We start from the raw sequence: 17,817 nt of genomic DNA, 5'->3' as shown, positions 1-17,817 counted from the left end.
GATGGGCAACAGGTGATCAATATCTCCTTGCAAAGAAGTACCCAAGGCCCAGATTATTGAACGTCACTGTCCAGATTCTTTCCCCATGAGCGGAGCTGGTTAGGGGACTTCCAGAACCTGATACAAAATGAAAATGTGGGGCAACTTGTTCAAGATCAGGGAGAAAGTGACATTAAAATACTGATATGGGGCGCCTGGGTGGCTCAGTGGGTCAAGTGTCTGCCTTCGGCTCAGGTATGATCCCAGGGTCCTGAGATCGAGCCCCACATCGGGCTCCCTGCTCAGCGGGGAGCCTGCTTCTCCCCCTGCCTGTGCCATCTGACAAATTAAATAAAGTCTGGTCACCTGTTACATCATGGCCATCAACAGGGGACATTAGGTCACATGAAATGAGCCAGGCCCAGCAGCATAGCTATGGTGGGATTCTGCTTTTCTGAAGCACCTAGAGGAGCCCCATTTACGGAGACAGGAGGCAGAACGGGGGTTGCCAGGGTCTGGGAGGAGGAGAGAAGGGGAGTGCTGTTCAATGGGTAGAGCCTGTCAGTTTTTCAGGACAAAAGACTTTGCAGATGGGAGGTAGTGATGGCCGCACAGTGATGGCTGTGAAAACTTAATGCCACTGAACGTACTCTTAAAGACAGTTGATGGTAAATTTTACGTTATCTGTATTTTATCACAATTAATACTAGTAATAGGTTTTAAAAGCATAGTATGGGTCATTGTGCTAGGTAAAGAAAAATTCAGATTTCCAATCTTTAGAATAAATCTTACCTTTCCTCATATTCTGCAGTGCCAGTTTTAAATGCAAATTATAAGAGTTTGATCCTGTGGGTGGAATCGCCAACACTGCACAATTTGTCTTTTGTAACTCATAGATGTGTGTTTCATTCTTATCAGAGCAACGAAAATGCACAAAACCTTTCATTTCAGTTCTTGACACGTGCACATCCTACCAACACCGCCTGCCTGCTGATGAACAAGACCGACTGCACGGAAAAGGAACTGTGAGTTTTGCCCTACCTTCCCATCCCTTCTAGATCATCATTTCCAGCACAAGGGTTTGGCTCATACAGAGAAATACAAGGAGAGGAGGATGGGCTCTGCTTTCAAGCTGGTTCTTGTTTCTTTGGATGCGATTACCTTCTTCCTGTGTTGGAAGCAAGGTCTGGTCAGTGACCTGTTGGGGCCTCCCACCCATGCATCGAGTGGGCCCAGGATACATGGGAGTTCGGGGAAACTCAACGCAGGTGCAAGCTAAGTGTGTCACGGACGCCGGGGGCAATCATGGATACGGTCTGCAGCTGTGCGGCGAGGCACGCGGGGAAGAGCCTGCTTGTGATCCCACCGGACTTCACTCACAAAACTCACAAAACAGAAAACACAGGTTCAAAGAGAATTCTTCAGGATTTCAAGAGAGAGAGGGCACCACGTGTGACTGCACACGTCACAGGCTCATGCAGCGGTCCCTGCTCACCAGCCACTCTCTCCTGGAGCATTTAACTTAAAAGATGGGGGGGGGTTAAGATGGAGGGGGTGAGTGGATTATCTCCTAGAGCCAAGCTGCTCTACTTCTGCTAATACCGGTACACCATTGTTACTTTTTTTTTTTTTTTTTTTTTTAATTTAAATTCTAGCTAGTTGACGTACAGTTCAATATCGGTTTCGGGAGTAGAGTTCAGTTCATCATTTACATATGACCCGAGGTGCTCGTCCTAACAAGTGCCTCCTTGCTACCCACCCCGCATCTAGCCCACCCCCCACCCACGTCCCTCCATCAGCCCTAAGTTTGTTCTCTAAGTTCTCTAAGTCTCTCATGATTGGTTTCCTTCTCTTTTTACTTCCCCACCTCCCGTATGTTCATCCATTTTGCTTCTTAAATTCCACATGTGAGTAAAGTCATACAGTATGCCTTTTGTGGATTGACTTCTTTGGCTTATCATGATGTTTTAGCTCCAACCACATCGTGCAAATGGAAGACTCCATTCTTACGGATGGCTGAGCAGTGTTCTACTTACATAAACCGCATCCTCTTGATCCTGTCCTCAGTCGGCGGACGTCTGGGCTCTCTCAGCAGTTCGGCTCTAGTCGAAAATGCTGCCGCCGTGTAGTCTGGTGTTGTTTTAATGCCTGTGCCCTATTACTGACTTCAGTCTCTGCTCATTCACATCCTTTTAAAAATCCTTTCACATTCTTTTTAAAAACAAACAAACAAACAGAAAACCTCTTTAAAAGACCTCTCTCTGGCCCATGAATGTCTTGCTGCGGACAGTTTCTCATTTCTCAACCTTCTGTTTCGCTAAGTGGGTTCACAGTCTCTGATTGGACTCAAGTCCATATCCCAGCCCAAACCTAAGAGCAAGTGTGTCACATTTGTTGCATTGATGAATGATCTTATTTAATTCCCGTGTAAATGAATTAAGCCTTAGAGATCATTGTAACAAGAAAACCACTATTTTGATGAAAAACCCATCAAATCCTTAGCCTCCTGCCTGCCAGCTCCCCTCTCCAGCTACTGCTTTCCTGCCCCAGGCTCCGACCCAGCGCCCGCGCCTTCCGCCCATTCCTAAGCCCGGAGAGCATAGCCTGTGCTCTGCCTTCACCATCTCCTCTCTCTCTTCCTCCCTCCTTCTCCTTACTCCCCCCTCCACCCCCCCCCACCCCCCCGCCGGCTGTTGTCGTTGGAGCCACCATCATTGTGAATCAGTGTCGGTCTAGAAGCAGGACTGGGCACAGCCCGGCGCTTTACGGGCCTAACACCAGTGACGTTGTCCCACTCTATTGTTGAGGCTATCAGTTACACAAATAAGCTCACCTTATCTCTACTTCCATTAGAAGATGAATCTTCAGTGGTTTATCATAACGCTGTTAAAATAAACCAGGGACGCCAGCCTGACTCAGTCGGTTAAGCCTCTGACTCTTGATCTCAGCTCAGGTCTTGATCTCAGGGTTGTGGATTTAAGCCCCGTGTTTCTCCCCACGCTGGGCGTGGAGGAGACTTTAAGTAAATGGGGCACCTGGGTGGCTCAGTCGTTAAGCACCTGCCTTCTGCCTTCTGCTCAGGTCATGATCCCAGGGACCTAGGATCGAGCCCCACATCGGACTCTCCGCTCAGCCGGAAGCCTGCTTCCCTCTCCCACTCCCCCTGCTTGTGTCCCCATCTCCCTGTCTCTGTCAAATAAATAAAATCTTTAAACAATAATAAATAAATAAAAATAGAAATAAGTAAACCAGGACCTCACAAGTGGGAGCGATTTGGGACCCAATCCTCCTCCCAGACGTCAATATCTGAACACATTTTCGATTTGTTACAGGTTGGGGCGCTGTAATAGGTTTCCTGTTGGGAAAGGTCAGGGATGCTGCCAGGTGTTGCAAAATACACAAAACATCCCCACTTCAAGGAATTACCAGCATCAAAATGTCGAGAGTGCTGAGGCTGATGAGCCCTGAGATAAGTTAATCTTTCCTATGGTTTGGAAACCATGCACCATTAAGATAAACTTAGGTTACCGCTGACTCTTTTATATCAAATTATTCAATTTTTAAAAACTCATTCATTTCCACACCTTGCTGTAACACCAGAAGTGGTTTTTTCTTTCTTTCTTTCTTTCTTTCTTTCTTTCTTTCTTTCTTTTTTTTAAGATTATTTATTTATTTGACAGACACAGCAAGAGAGGGAACACAAGCAGGGGGAGTGGGAGAGGGAGAAGCAGGCTCCCCGCTGAGCAGGGAGCCCAATGTGGGGCTCGATCCCAGAACCCTGGGATCATGACCTGAGCTGAAGGCAGATGCTTAATGACTGAGCCACCCAGGCACCCCACCAGAACAGTTTCAAAGCATTTTTAAAATGAGTTAAAGTATTTTTTATTTCCATAAAGTGAAGAGCAAAATTTACATCTTTTAGCATCATATGGAATACAATTTTCTGAACAAGTAAATGTTACTAGCTCTGCAGACAATGGTTTCTTTTTTTTTTTAAGTTTCTTCTTCTTTTTTTTTTTTTTTTTTTGTTAAAGATTTTTATTTATTTATTTGACAGAGACACAGGGAGAGAGAGACCACAAGCAGGGGAAGTGGGAGAGGGAGAAGCAGGCTTCCCACTGAGCAGGGAGCCCAATGTGGGGCTCTATCCCAGGACCCCAGGATTATGACCTGAGCCAAAGGCAGGTGATTAACGATTAAGCCTCCCAGGTGCCCCAAGTTTCTTCTTTTTTTGAATTAACCTCTATCCAACCTGGGGCTTGAACTCATGACCCTGAGATCAAGAGTCACATGCTCTTCTGCCTGAGCCAGCCCAGTGCCCCAAACAATGGTTTCTTTTATAAGAAAACTGGAGAACTCTCAGAGTTTTGCAACTTTTTCCCTTTAGCTGTCAATCTTGCTGGCAAGCACTAAACAGAGCCTGTTTACTATCCATTTAAGAAAAACTTATTTCTCATCCAAACTTTTCTCAGTTGAGGGGCTCCTGCTGCGTTGTAACGGCGGATTTGAAAGAAAAGTTTTTAAACGTTCTATTTCAAGCCAGTGTCAGCGGACGACAGCGGACAAGCCCACCATTCTCTCCATTTTCTTTTATTTTTGGTGTTTAACTTCTTATTCTTCTATCTAATTTATTCAGTGGAACATTTTTCTTATTCTGTATCTTACATAGGGTCAGTTTTTCCTGGCTTTCCTAAAAAGCTTGTGTTTTTCCCCAAAGTTTATATTATCCTGCTTTCCCAAAAAGCTTACATGGTCTTCTACAACGTGTCTCCGTACACCCAGCCTAAGTCCCAGGTGTTGATGGCTTTCGTGCTTGAACTTTCTCCAGGTCTCTGGGCAGCTCCGGGCTTAGCCAAGTTGGCTTTCTGTGTGTTCTATGTGCCAAAATGGCCGGGAGAAGTATGAGCGCCAGCCACAAAATCAGGCTTTTCGAGCCTCAGCATTTCTTTGTAACATCCATATTGCTTTTATTTAACAACTCCTCCTCACCCTTCACCCTGACTTCCAAACTAATTCAGCCTTCAAGACAGGGTTCCTCCTAGTGCCACAAAGTCTTGTTTATCCTAAAAACTTGGCCATCGGGTTTTAAATTCTGAACAGTATGCCCTACTTAAGGGGGAAGACGAGGGGGAGAGAAAATCGCTTTCCCAGAAGTTCACAGCTGAAATATTTACCAATCTTCTTTTACAACTTGGAATGATTTCTCCCTTCCTTATTTTATTACTAGGAAGACTGGCTGCCGGCCGTTGTTGCCTGATGACTTCCAAAGGCTGCCCGCTGCTGTCTTCATCCATAGGTTGTCTCGCTGAAGGCTCCGGTCTCCACCTCGTGCCCATCTGCCACCTGTGTCCATTTACCAGCGGTTCATGTCATTTCTGAGAGGGCCTCATGATCAGATCCTTGCACTGTGTTAACTGGAAAGTACCAGTCCGTTCTAAAGAGACTGTGACTTCCCTCTTGGCCTTCTGCTTGCGACCGGAGTTGATATTCCCAAGGAAACATCGGACCCTTGTCTTCAGCGGTGGCCCTCCAATTGTAAACTTGCTCCAGATGTGACTAAAATCATCCGGATGATTTCAGAACAAAAAGAATAAATACGCACATAATTTTCCTACTTTCCCCAGAACTATTTGGCTAAATAATGAATAAATATTTGGAGTAAGACTGGAAATCTATCCGCCAAGGTATGCGTTAGGCCCTTTTCCTTCATGAAACTCAAGCGTTAAATACCAGCATTTATCTGTTGTTTCTCCCATCCTCCCAGAAAGATTTTTTAAAGCTTCTCCCATGTAGAGTTTGGGCATCAAACGCCTAATCAGAGCTTCTGTCGCTCCTAATTCCACCTAAATACACTCTTCATTGAATCATCTTGCCGCTAATTCCGAATCTATAATAGAAGACCCTTTGGGGGGTTCCATCCTGACATTCCTGAGGCCAGCTCCCTTCTGAAGACTTTCCCGAAATGAAGATATGAGAACAGAGAACCCTAAAGAACTTACTGCTATGTAATAGTCTCTTTTCTACCAAGAAAAAGCCACTAAGGAGCCACATTTTTAGCCTCAACTGACGGAGCCACCCAGGAGCCCCCGAAAGGGACTGATTCCTGGATTGTTTCTCACTTTGGGGGTTTCTGGACCACTTGGGTAATATCACGGCAACCCTCTAATCTGTAAGGTTGCAAGACGGTTTCAGTTTCCCAGGAGACTTCTCGGGAGACAGACTGAAGCTTCCTTTCCATTTCCGGGCGTTGGTGAATGTTTCGGGTCTTTCCTGCTCATCATTCTTTTGCTCTTAGAGGATACATTTCTGTTGTTTCAGCCACCCAGTGGGTGGCACTTTGTTACACCGGCCCTAGTACACTAATGCATGACTCTTCATCCGAAATCTAAAACAAGCGCAGCGCCTGCCAACTGACAAAAGGATAAACATACTATGGCACAGTCATACTATAGAATACACACAGTTATCGAAAGGAATGAACCTTTCCTTTTGGATGAACCATCCTTTTGGATGATCTCAAAAACATTCATGCTAATTGATAGAAGCCAGAAACAAAAGACTGCAAATTTTCACTTATAGAACATTCTAGAAAAGGCAAAGCTATAGAGACAGAACCAAATTAGTGGTTGCCAAGTGAGGGGGGAAGAGATTAACCACAAAGGCATAAGAGAACTTTTTGAAGCAAAGGAAATATTCTGTATTTTGATTAAACTGGTGAATATGTAACTGTATCACACATAAAAAAAGGTGAATTTAACCATATGTAAATTATACTTCAACAAACCTGATCTTTACAAATTATATTGTAAAGAATGCAAAGCTAAAAACCAAAATATTATAGATTCTCGTTACCTAAATATGATCACTATGAATATTTGGCCATATTTATACCTAGCATTTATATATAAAATGTATGTACAAACTTGGGGTCATATTGTATATGCAGTTTTATAATTTACTCATTTTATTTAATAGACTATTGTAAATATCAGTATTCTTCTGAAACTTTCTTATTCTATCCCATGATTTTTTTCACCCAACCCCCCTGTTGTTGAAAAGTAAAGGTTCCCCTCAGTGTCTTACCATAATAAATAATGCTTCAATGTCTTTAAAGCTTAGTTGTTACCTACATTTATAAAAATGGAATAATGATTTTTAAACAATGATAAAAATGTCATATGATACATTAATATAAAATTACTTGTTCAAAAGCAAGCCACTGAAAATATATCCCCATTATTATGCGGTTTGGAGCTCTCCTCTTCATGACATATACTTCCCTGTAGTAGAATTCAGAGGCCGAGTAGTTCAGTGGAAGCAACATGAGTGTTACTAGAAGCGGCTGATGGAGTTTTGCGCCCCAGCTCTGCCCCGTGTGACTGAGTCACCAGGGTGCGCATTAGTTCCTCATCTGCGAACAGGAGGTGGAAATAAACCTGCGTGGCCCCTGCTGGCTGGCTAATCGGACTCCCACCCCAAATGCGTGGCTGTTGCTCACGTCCCCAGTAGAGGCTGCGAAGGCTACAGAATTGCTCTCTCCTCTTTTCGAAGGTCGGATGGCCGCGGGACACAGTTCTGTCTGATGAAAGCTCTGTTGGGAAAGCTCTTACCTTTCTCATAATGCAAAGATGTCCCTGGCGACTGCTCCTTCCCTTCCTCCTTATTCGAGCCTGGAACACGGGTGTGATGACTAGAGCGGCTGTCTTGCAACCTCGAGTGACTTGAGAGGCCACAGGTGAAGTGGAAGGTTAAAGGAGCCTGGATTCTTGGTGACCCTGGGAGCTGCCGCAGCAGCTCCAGAAGGCCACCTGCCCACCTCTCCTCAAATGAGAAAAATAACCTCCATCTATTGAAGCTGCTTTCCTGCCTCCGGCAGATGAAAGCATTCCTGACTCATATAGACCAGCTGTCGTGAGGGCAACCGAGCATATATGGGACTGTGTTTTGGAAAATGGGAACCAACATAAACATTTCAGGTGATATTTGCTGGTCAGCTAAAGACAAAATTAATAACACGTGGTCTTTCTACTTGCGATCTTTCTCCTCTCTCCAAGCTTCTCAGTCATCAAGACTTCATATGACAGTTCCTATACTCTTTCCACATTTTTCTAATTGTTTACTACTGATTGTCTTCAAAAATATGTATGATCGAACCAAAATACTCTGCACATGGTAATTTTCTGGGAAAGAAATACAAACCGGTTGCTTTATTCAGTGAGACGAACGTCGTCATCAGTACCCCATCCGTGTCATCAAAAGTGAGACGAAGAGCTGCACTGTGAGAAGCAAAGGGAGAGCTGCCGGCACGGTCTGAGTCCCCGTCGTTGAGTCAAGCCTCATTAGAAGGCAGGTGCCCCCAGGGGCTTCCAAGAGCATCATTTGCTGAGCTGGGAAGTCTCCTTCAGTTCACGAGATGACACGGGCTGGAAGCAGGAGCTGAGGTCACGTGAGGCTGCAGAGCCCCACATTCATCATAATTCGTGACGGAGTGCGTCAAGGGAAAAGATGAAGACTTTGAGCAAGTCCAGAGCCACAGAGGCTCTGGTTCCTGACTTTTCGACCGGGGAGCCAGCGCTCCCTCCCCAGAGTGGGGGCAGAAAAAGGAGCCGGCATTTCCCAGGGGCTCCTTAAGCCGAAGCTTGGCTTCCATCCCATCAAAGGCACCGACTTCTGCACTCCAGAGGTCAGGGGCGCAGAACCCCTTTATTTAAACCACCCTCACTGGGTGATATTGGACAAAGCCTTCCTTTTCTCATCTGTAAAACATCATGGTAATAACAGTGCCGACTTTAAAAGTGTGCTACGGAAGATGAGTAATAGGACCCTGGGAAAGTGCCCAGCGTGGCCACTGGCACACGCACATGCTTCACGTCTGCACCTACGACTGTGACTACTTACGGGTCTGTTCTGTTGGCTCCTTCCCTTTAGCGTATAAACACATTAAGTTTTTCCATCTTAAAAAAAGGGAATAGACTTTAGATACCACCTTTTGTTTATTTTGCTCCTTCTTTTTTTTTTTTTTTTTTTCCCTTCCTCTGTTCTATCCTCCACTGTGCCCTTAGCTGCACACACACAAGCCGGGTCAAGGCCTACGGAGTCAGCACCTGGGCACGGCCGTGGGTGACCTTGATGGGTTGGTGGAGGTGTGGGCGCAGGACCCACTTCTCCACTCGCTCATGTTCCTGTCCGCAAGAGGCCTGGCCCGTCCCCAGGTAGGCCTCTCCACGGGGCAGCTCACGACGCGACTTCCCCCCAAGTGAGAGACGCCCGGAGGGAGAGAAGCCGAGACGGCCACGCGGCACGCCGCAGCCTTCTGTGACCTCATCTCAGACCTCACGCGTCATCCCTCCCACCGGCCCTGCGGGTCACACAGACCAGCTCGGGCACAGCGCGGGAAGAGAGAAGCTGGGAGGCAGGATCTTTAACAGCTTTTTTTTTTTAAGATTTTATTTATTTACTTGAAAGAGAGAAACACTGTGAGAGGGAAGGCGCAGGAGCAGAGGGAAGGGCAGAGAGAGAAGCAGGCTCCCTGCCGAGCCGCGATCCCGACACCCGGGACCCCTCGGTCATCATCCCTGCCCGAAGGCAGATGCTGCACCGATGGAGCCCCCCGGGCGCCCCTGCGCGGCCACCTGCGAGGCCGGACCACCGCAGACCAGCTCCCCGGGCGACTGTGCATGCTGGGAGCAAGGTGGGGGGCGGTGGGGCAGCCGCAGGCCTGAGCAGAAGGACGAAAAGACCCAGCTGAGATGAAGGAACGATCAGAGGGGCACGGAGACCCTGCCTGTCAATGTCGTTGCAAAAAAGTGAAGCAAGAGTCCAGGAAGAGTAGAGAATCAACACAAAACACTGCAATGATATAAACTGTTAAAAAAAAAAAAAAAAAGAGGGAGTTGGGCCTGGGTGGCTCAGTCAGTTCAGCATCTGCCTTGGGCTCAGGTCATGATCTCAGGGTCTTGGGATCGAGCCCCGCATCAGGCTCCCTGCCTGCTCCTCCCTCTCCCTCTGCCCGCCGTTCCCCTGCTCATGCTCTCTCTCAAATAAATAAATAAAATGTTTTTAGAAAAAGGCAGTAGGGCAGTCACATTTAACTTGGGCTGCCCTGGGTTCTTGGTTTTTATTTATTTGTTTCTGTTTGGGGGGACTTATCTTCTTATTCAGTCTTGCTGGTCCCTGAGGTAGATGGTTCTGACTTTCCCAACCCCAGGCTGGCTAGATTTTGTGGAGAAGCTGCGTGGGAGACTGAGAGTCTCTCAGGGGGTCGCTGACCTCTGTGCACAGAGACTCTTCCGGGCGCACCATGTCCAGCCGGATGCTCAAGGCCACTGACATAAGGCCATCCCCCGGTTTCCATAGTCCACGCCCTCCTGCCTTTGCAAAGGCAAAAAGCCACACAGAAGATAGTTTCGGGAACATTTAATTATATTTTTTAAAGATTTTATTTTAATGAAAAAAACTGGGGCATGGCTCATGACCCACGGCGGTTTCTAGGTCCCACCCTCTCTCGGCTGAGGTACACAGACCCCTAAGAGAGCGGAAATAGGAGGGTACGCACGAGATACAACTGGAAGAAGCTGAGTCAAACTGTAAGGCGAGTTACTTAATAATCACTCAAAACAAGTTCAGGCTGACGACGAATCTTCCAGTCTTAGACCAAACACAACAAAATGGGAATATTTTAACGACCTTTCATCGTTCTCTTCGGAAAACACTCTGCCTTTCTGCGACTTCTTCACTGGCACCATTCGGACGGTAAAGTCCGTGCTGAGCATCCAGCAGGAGACGTCATTATGAGCTTAACAGAGAGGAGGAACAGTGTTCCCCGGCCTGGTGCCCTCTCCACGGGGTGCGCCATGCTGGGCGGGGGGTACAGCACGGAAAGCTCGGTAAGCGCTTCACTTCCTCCTTCGTAAAATGGGGTTACCCATCCCGATCTCTGAGGACGGTCACAAGTTTCCAAATCAAAATGAGTTGTTAAATGTAAAAACATGTTTAGGTAGGAGGGACTATCCAAAGACACGGAGCAACATTTCATCTGACTGGAAACTTCTTCAAAAAACCAAGAGTATTCGATAGTCTGTTTTCACACAACAAGCTCAGCAAACAATGGCTCTGGTTTAGGCAAATTTTTCCAATGCGTGGCTCTTGTGGCAGGAGCCTCTCTGAGACCCTCATGCCCCTACACTGCACACCAACCCTTTATTTAGCCAGCAGCAGATCCGAGTAGCTTTGACTTCACATCAAAGATCACAAGTGGGTCGTGCTCCTTTGGTAATTATAAACTTTCAGCTTCTGAGAAGCTATTATAAACATCAAAACATTTCACAGGGTCCCGTGTGAATGGCTGCTGGATGTGTGCTATGTACTGATGGACAAAATAACCACGGAAGGGGCGCCTGGGTGGCTCAGTCGTCAAGCGTCTGCCTTCAGCTCAGGTCATGATTCCCAGGGTCCTGGGATCCAGCCCGGCCTTGGTCCCTGTGCTCAGGGGAAGTCTGCTTCTCTCTGCTCCACTGCCTCTCCCCTGCCCATTCTCTCGCTCAAATGAATAAATAGAATCTTTTAAAAAAATTAGAAAGAAATGTTTCTCTTCTTTGATGTAAGCCATGAGAAGCATTGTCCCATAGAAAAATGTAAATAGCACAGACGGTCCTCCCCCCAAAAACCATGAACTTCCATTTTGCCTGTGCTGTTCCTGCATGGCTACGGTGCCTATGATTTTTTTTTTTTTTTACTTATGTGCGGATAAGAAGGGAAGCCCAAGTCATCCAGAAGTTGTCTCCATCTTCCCCTTAGCCCTCTGCTCCCCTATAACCTTTACTAACAATCTTCAAAATATCTTCTCATGCCTAGCCCCGTGCCAGGCACGCAGAACGCCCTCATATACTTGTTCAGTGAATGTCCCACAACTGTTCCCACCATGGTAAGAAACACTGCCTGAACACGGTGAGGAAGAGACCATTTGGGGGCGCTGAGCTAGAACTTCTCATTCTTTCTTGCCAGCCCACATCGTCTAAGGGAATCTTGGCCCCGTTGGTTCCCTGGTCTAAACAGTGCCTTCACCGCACCACCAACGCCCACCGCACCCCAGACACGGGACTGAATGGACTGTGCTTGAGTTTCTATCCCAAGAAGAGACCTCCGGTTGGCTCCTGACGGTGTGGTCGGCTTGAAGGGAGCTCTGCCGCCGGCTGTCTCCCGAGAATGTGATCTAGAAAAGAGAGTCTGGAAGCAGAGCCAACGGGCGGTCACGCTGCGGGGGAGGGTAGGTGTGGGCTGGGGCACGTAAGGGGCCAGATGAAAGCTGAAGTGGGCGGGAAGACACTGGTGAAGCGGAGAAGGGAGTGACACATCACGAAGGACATTTACGGGGGGGGGGCACTGCGCAGCTTCTAGAGGCGGGGAGCGCCGCGGCCGCGGTCAGTTTAGGGGAATACCTACCATAACCAGCGTCCTGCTCCTCAACCCCCATCATTTTTTTAAAGACTTTTTTTTAGGATTTATTTATTTGAGAGAGAGAACATGCACATGAGACCGAGGAGGTGGAGGGAGAGAATCCCAGGCAGACCCCTGCTGAGCACGGGGCACGAGGGGCTCCATCCCATGACCCTGAGACCATGACCTGAGCCGAAATCAGGAGTCGGGTGCTTGACTGACTGAGCCACCCAGCTGCCCTCTTAAGATCCTAATTTTAGGGGTGCCTGGGTGGCTCAGTGGGTTAAACCTCTGCCTTTGGCTCAGGTCGTGATCTCAGGGTCCTGGGATCGAGCCCCGCATCGGGCTCTCTGGTCAGCGGGGAGCCTGCTTCCTCCTCTCTCTCTGCCTGCCTCTCTGCTTGTGATCTCTGTCTGTCAAATAAGTAAAGAAAATCTTAAAAAAAAAATCCTATTTTTAAGTAGTGTCTACACCCAGCATGGGCTCGAACCTACAAGCCCAGGATCAAGAGTTTCATGCTCGTGGACTGAGCCAGCCCCCCGACCCTTTCTCCTCCTTCTTTCCTCCTTCAGGAACCATGAAAGAGAATCTGTACCTTGAGAGTAAAGGAGGATTTCTTTGCTCAACCTAAGGAGGATCTGCGTCAGCAGGACTCCTACCAGCCGCTGGGTGAGTCTCGGATCCCTGCAGGGTTAGTCAGGGACTCTCCAGTAATACCCTCTTTACGCTGGTCGGCTCTGGTCCCAACCAGGGGAGGACACATAAACCCACCGGACATCCCCACATACACTGGGACTAATGTAGCCTTCAAGCTGCTTGTCAATAGGTCGTGTAGAAGAGAAACATCTGAGGAGTCTCTGTGGAGCTCATTCTGGGGGCTTTCCTGCAACGGCCGTAAATCTAGACACGGGACGAAATGGGGAGGCAGAGAACATTCCGGTCTTGGCCCGTGAACCAGCCACGTGACCTTGCACAAGTCAACGAATCACTCTGACCCACGGTCTCTCTGTTTGTAAAGCACGGATCCCCCGTCTTTGTCCAGCTCACGTCGGGGTTATCTCGAGAGGGTTAAAGGAGCTGAGGTTTATGAAAGTGGCCCGGGAGCTCTTCGGCTCGGAATCAGAAAGAAGGTGTGTCAGCTCTAGGCCCGTTTCCAGGCTGTGTCTGCTCTTATTATAGTAACTAAGGTTGTTCCTGACAGGGGTATGAGACGCCATAAGGTAAATCCATTAGGGAGGAGTTAAAAAAAGCAAAAAAAATGACTGACTTATGGCACTTGTCCAAGTGAAAATTCTAGGAGGGCAAATAATGATGGAAAACAAACTTTTCCCTGTTTTTTTTTTTTTGTTTTTTGTTTTTTTTTTTTTAAGTAGGCTGTATGCCCAGCATGGAGCCCAACACAGGGCTTGAACTCATGACCCTGAGATCAAGACCTGAGCTGAGATCAAGAGTCAGATGCTTAACCTAGCCATAGTCCCACATGCCCCACTTGCTTTTTAATTTCAGGAAAAAATTATGAATCAGGAAAACAGCTCAAAAAGACATTTCCAAATTAATAATTAAATATCTGGTCCTTAGGGAGGGATTTTTATGTGAACTTGAAAGAAAAATGAGAAAAAGCGTGATTTGTTCAGGTCCCAAAGTGGATCATTATTTTTTTTTTTAAATACCAGCACAAGCAGCATCACTGTGTGGGAGCAAGTTCAGGAGGTCAGGCTAGCAGAGCACCTAGAAATAACAGCACATCCCAGATTCTCAAAAAACTTTTGAAAGGTAATTCATTTTGATCATTTTAAGAATAAACTAAATACGGATTACATCAATTTAGAGATGGGTAACAATTTTGTCAAGTCAGGCATACAAGGCTACAGTGTCCCAGCCCCTGACAGGTGACCAATCACTGTCCCCCAACCCCAGCTCTTCCAGCAGGACCCAGGACGGCCCTGCCCCCCACCGTGAGGCAACCCTGATGCTCCTTCCAGACGGGGCTCTTCTTTGGTGTTTTGAGTGAATCTCATTTTTTCTCTCTGTGTTTCCCTTTATTTTATTGATTTATTGGAGGCATTGTCACTCTTATTCAGGTTTTAGAGAGCTAATGCCCATCTTTGCGCGGGAAGAGACCGGAGATTGCCAAGAGCCTTCAGACACGGAGCTCCTCCAGGTGCGGGATCTGTGCCTCCCTTTATCTCTCCGCACCTCCTACCCCACACCACGCTCACGAACGCCCTGTGGAAATCCCGCCTGCCAACAACTGGCAGAAAATCAGCCCAGCACGCCGCATCCTGAGGCCCTGCGATGTCCATGGGACTAGCGGTAGAATCTGTGGGGCAAACGTTGCCCACAATATCCTTGTGAGGATTTAGGTGTGGTTGGACTTGAACCGGATGCTGGCCTGATGTTTGCCGCTCTCAGGACAACTCGCGGCGGGCTGTCACGACATCCGTTCCGCCCCTAAACACCTCCCTCTCGGGGTACAACATGCTTCTGGGCCACACGAGTCCTGCCCTTGCAAGTCTGTCTCCTGACAGGAAGAAGATAGCCCGGTGCCCAGGCCCTGGACCACCCCGGGGGCCGGCGCGGGACGAAGAGCTGGTGCAGGGCTCCCTGGTTTAAGAGCCTCCCTCCCCTTCCCCTCTGCTCCGGGTGGGGGGCGACAAAGGAAGGAGGCGTGGTTAGTCTGATCCATCCCTGGTCACTGCACGCAGCCTGACACCAGACCTCACGGCAGGCCTGGGACGGCCGTCATCAACACATCATCTCATTAGGTCCCATTACAAATGACATCTCCCCCTGAAGCCTTCCCTGTTCCCGAGGAAATCTCCCTCCCGGGGGCTTCTCCAGCACTGAGGTTCCCGAAAGAGGCTTACCCGTAGCCACAGCCTGACAGCTCCTCCAGGATGCGGAATCACGAATCCTCTGGATGATGGCCAGCAGGACGCGGAGGAGAGGGGCCGCTCGGGCTGCTTCTCTCCACCGCCCCCTCCCTGGTCCTCGTCTCCATGCGCTTCAGTTACCATTTCAGTTCACCAGGTCTTGCCGGAAGCCTCCCGATCTGTAATGAAAGAAAGGCATACAGGCGGCCATCCCAGAGGCTCTGTGTGTGCATTCGGGGGAGGGGAGCGTGCCCCCAGCAGAATTCCCTCTCCAGCCGGGAGAGCCCCGCCCCCACCCAAGACACAGAGGGAGGTCCCCAGAGCGTCCTGAGCAGCCTCCGAGACGTGCCATTGCCTCGGTTTTCCCTCCTCAGGGCCCGTTTGCTTTCTCTTTCTGCTTCAATTATGGGTCTACCCGTGCACCTCCTGAAAATGGGAGCGCTTGCACCTGCCAGTCACTGGGGACAAAATGAACCGTGACCACAGCCCTGCCTTCACGGGGTTACATTTTCCCATGGAGAACTGCAGGCGAAGGCCGTAGCCAGCCGGCTTACACCCAACACTGAGCCAACAGAAACACAACCTTGAACGGACGGGAATCACTGATGCTTATTTCTGCTGCTCCCTAGTGGCCCCTGCTGCCTCCATCCTGCGCAGGAGGCCCCCGCGGCACCTTCCAGGCCAGGTGCAGCAACAGGCACAACTGCCCTGGACTGACACACCCCAGGAGCGTCTTCTTGGCTCCCAACAGCTTCTGAGCTGGAGACTCCCTGGCCCCCGGCTCCAGAAAGGAGATGGCCGTGGAACACAGCCTAACAGCGAATCTGCAGTGGACAGTGTTTCCTCAGAGGGAAACGGGGCTCCCCGTCCAGGCAAATTCCAGAAGGGGGAGACCCCTGGGTAGCAGGGGAGCAGGGGCGCCGGCCCGGAGGGGTGGTGACCGGCAGGAGGCTGGAGAGTGGGAGGAAGCGCGCGTCCCTACTGCTGCTCGGGCTGGGAGTCTGCTGTGCCCTCCCCAGCCCTCTGCCGAGGAGAGTGATTCTGTGCGAGGAAAGGCGGCAGCTCGGTAACATCGGCTGTAAGAAGCAAAGGGTGTGCATGAGTCTCCCTCCCTGCAGGCCTTCAGTGAACGGGAACGTAGGAAGCGAGCTCATCTCCCAGAGTGTCCGCTCCTGGACGAGGTGACTGGAGTCCTTCATGTATTCTGGGCAACTCCTGGGCCCTTGGGGGGACTCGGCTTGAGCGAGAAGGTGGGAACCTCAGCATCAGAAGACTCGGTTTTCTTTCTGGCTCTGCCACTCGTTGGCTGTGTGACCCCGGGCACGCCCTCTCCTTCTCTGGGCCTGCAAGCGTCCTTGTGGCTCTAGTCCCACGAAGGCTTTGAGAGGGGGATGGGGAGGCGGGCAGCAGGCAGAGCTCAAGCCGTGGACCCAAGTGGGTGGTGATGGGGGTCAGCGAAGGAAGGCGGAGTGTGGGAGCTCGTCAGTCCTCACCCCGCCAGGCTCCTGGGGGAGAAGGATGGCGAGTCACAAGGACTGAAGAAAGCTCCATGAACCCCATAGCGGTGTCTTCTTTTCCCGAGCATTTGCGGAGAACCATGAAGAACGTCGACAATGACTGGTGGGTAGCGCTCGCCCCGCAGACAAGACCTGGGTTGGACCAAGTGAAAACGCCTTCACTCCCCACTGGCACCCATGGGAGTCTGGGGGGGTGTCCGACAGTGACTGCCACAGAGGGCCTGCAGCTCAGGGGAGACAGAGGCACGGAGAGGGACGGAGCGTGGGCCAGGAAGGCCCAGCACAGCCTCGTGGGGACTGAGCCGATTTACGGACCGGGAGCCCCTGGTTGTCCCAGGCGGCGCTGGGCCCCGGAAAGGAACCCAGTCCAAGGCAAGTGAGAACACCGGACCCAAGCCCTAGATTCTTCCTCGACGAGCGGGGTGATTCTGAGCAAACTGAGGGCAGGAAAGTCACTCCCCTTTCTCTTTATCCGGAACTCCTTTCCGGCACAGCAATCTCACTTAGTCCTCTTAACAGAAGGCAAACGTTCCTGAGGGTGAAGCCAAACGGGTTTGAGCCAGTTCTTGCCGCCTGGAAGAGATTTCACACAATCATCCCGGTAATGTTTGTCACCGGATTCAGGAGCTGAGAACAGGACCCCTCGGTCAGCAGTAAACGGCCACTTGTAAATGTCTCAAGGTCAAGTCTACCTTTAGAACCAAGGAAGAATAGAACCTTTAGCGCAAAAGCCCGTTTCCCCAAACACAAGGTGAGTCCGCTGGGGCACATCGGAAATATTTACTTCACAGATATGGAGGATGTTTTCGGTATCAGACAACATAAATTGCTCAAACGCAAACAGTATTCTAAAAGTTACTGGCGAGGCTGCTACACACATTCTGATTTGCACAGACCTCCTCTTGGCATATTTGGGAGTTGTTCTTTTTCTTAATTTATTATTTGTTTATTTGTTTCCTCTTCAGGTTTATTCATGTAAAGGAGAGATTGTTAAACGAGGCTCCAGAAAGCCT

This window comes from Mustela nivalis (assembly GCF_964662115.1).
Source record: "Mustela nivalis genome assembly, chromosome: 16".
In the NCBI taxonomy this organism is placed as follows: Eukaryota; Metazoa; Chordata; class Mammalia; order Carnivora; family Mustelidae; genus Mustela; species Mustela nivalis.
This window is presented reverse-complemented; position numbering follows the sequence as displayed.